Genomic DNA, 2,545 nt, shown 5'->3' on the forward strand with positions numbered 1-2,545 from the left:
AATCATGTTAATCCAGGTAAGTTAGGCAAGAAATACTTATTTCTCATACGTAGAAACAAAAAGAAAGAAAGAAAGAAAGAAAGAAAGAAATAAAGAAAGAAAGAAAGAAAGGAAGGAAGGAAGGAAGGAAGGTCAGCCTGAATGTACAAAATTGATTACTATGGGCTTTTCAGTAAAAAGCGTATTTGTTGAAAAAATATGATGCTATAATTATTGGCTAGTCGACCTTTTTGTACTTAGTCTAGATCAACTTTTTTTTTAGCAGACTGGATGTGAGATTTATTACTGAACATGATTTGGTAGGGTACAGGAGAGCACCATGAAAGCCCTCAGGAGTGTTTGGCTCGCCACTTGTCCAGGGGACTACGATTAGGAATATATTTGACCCCACAGCCATAAGGAATGAGTCGCTTCTCAGCAACCATGTCTTCAAATTCATCTGCATTAAACTTAGTAAAGCCCCATTTCTTTGAGATGTGGATCTTCTGGCGGCCAGGGAATTTGAACTTGGCTCTACGAAGAGCCTCAATCACATGTTCCTTATTCTGCAGCTTAGTGCGGATGGACATGATGACCTGGCCAATGTGCCCTGGGGCTTCCCAAAGGCACCACGCATGCCTGTCTGGAGCCTACATTGGAGACAGCATTGAGATCAGACTTGAATAAGTGCCAGAAAATTGTCTCCTACGTCCCTTAGGGCAACCCACACAGGTAACAGGCTGCGTACACTACCAAGGAGGCTGCTGTTTGCAACCATTGCACACCAGGGCATAGATCAAATTTTAAACACACTGGTCACAGTCCAGGCATAGAGACCTAGTCCTCAGGGGCAATGAAGCAAGAAATAAACCTAATGATAAACAAAACACTGAAAGTAACTGGATGTGGTTGATACACACCATGAGGCAGGATGCTGATGAAGAGAGAAGCAGTAGCTAAGTCTTGATAGCTGAATGTGTTCAGTCCTGAGGTTGTTCTTTCGCCTCTAAGCAACAGCATTGGGCAAGTGCCAGCTGATTTGACGATTCCTGGGGAGGCAGAATTCTCAGGAATTTGTGCAAATTAGATGGAAGATGGGAAAGAAGTAGGAGTTTGTGATCAGAACTTTCATAAAGCCAGCCTGTACATAGAAAGGAGGGGAGACTTGTGAAGACTGTCAAAAGTATAACTCCAGGAAACATAAACATTTTATATCTAATACAAATGGTTGAGGCCTAGAAGAAATGTGCAGACAATTTGATGATTAAAATCATAAAGGCTAGTTTACACCAACTGTATTGTAATTATTTAATAGACACAGTGACAAGCTATACACAAGTTCATACATGAGGAAAAGGAAGACTCAGGGAATATTAATGAGTATTCTTTTTTTAATTTATTTATTTATTAAAGATTTCTGTCTCTTCCCCGCCACCGCCTCCCATTTCCCTCCCCCTCCCCCAATCAAGTCCCTTTCCCTCAGGGAGACAGATGAGTATCCTTTGTTTATTCTGTTTCCAGAACAAAAACAAGGACCCTGAGAGTGATACTAAGGATAAATTAGAATTAAATAGGATTGATGCCTGGTTTTGATACTAAGGATAAATACACAACATTCGTTACTTTTTAGGACTGATGGGACTCCCAGCATTCCAACTGCTCTCTCTAAACTCCTCCTAAGTTTTCCTAGAAAATTTTAAACTTCAACTTGGAATTGAGCTGAGGTTTTTAGTCTTAGCCTACACTGATTTCAAAATAATTTATTTAAATAGTATAAACAGGATTTATGTTTTGTCATTTGCAAGAACATTCTGTTGCCTCCCCCAATAAAAGCCCAAGAAAAAGAGATTAGAGCAATGACCCGTGTCTAGAAATTCTGGCCAATCTCTGAATGAACAAATTCAATGTGTGAACATTAATCAAAATAGCAACACGATGAATTAGCACAACTTCCTGGGCAACATAACGATCAATAAAAAGGACAGCACAGGTGCCTTAGAGAAAAATGTAATCTAAGAGCAAATCTCTTATTCATAAGATACAAATTAAATCTGCTTGATTTTTGAAAGCTCCATTCAAACATTAATAAATGTTTTCATATCAAAGGGTGGAAATACCACACTTCTTTTGTAAACTAAAACACATGTGATTTTACGTGTTCCCAAATAAAAAGCATGAGCCAAGCAAAATATATGAAAGCAACACACAATAAGTTGAGTTTACAGTAAGCACAAGTACCAGTGTAAGTGGCCCTGAGGTACAGTCTACACCCTGGAGAAATTATGCCTTCAAAGCCCCACCCACACCTTTCAAACATAAAGAATTATGTTTACGTCAGATTGAGAGATTCAAATGTTTATTATGACTGCTTAAGAAATTATTGTAAGACACATTAAACATGTTGCTTCTGTCTTATTGTCAGGTATTCATAAAGCTGGGCTGAGAACTTCTCAGGCCCATTTTCCCCTTAAAATCTAATTTGTGATGGACAGGAAAGAGAATATAGAGATACATAGTTTCATACAGTGTGCCAGATAGTTTTCAACCTTAATTGTGATAAAAAAAA

The 2,545-nt window shown here is 38.5% G+C and overlaps 1 non-coding gene across 1 annotated transcript; it reads right to left on the reverse strand.

The window, feature by feature from the left end:
• Positions 1-675: 675 nt before the first annotated feature.
• Positions 676-806, reverse strand: LOC113458160. Its single transcript, XR_003378587.1, has one exon. It is a non-coding gene; the product is annotated as a small nucleolar RNA SNORA70 (small nucleolar RNA).
• Positions 807-2,545: the final 1,739 nt, after the last annotated feature.

This window comes from Microtus ochrogaster, unplaced genomic scaffold, assembly GCF_000317375.1.
Source record: "Microtus ochrogaster isolate Prairie Vole_2 unplaced genomic scaffold, MicOch1.0 UNK5, whole genome shotgun sequence".
Taxonomy (NCBI): Eukaryota; Metazoa; Chordata; class Mammalia; order Rodentia; family Cricetidae; genus Microtus; species Microtus ochrogaster.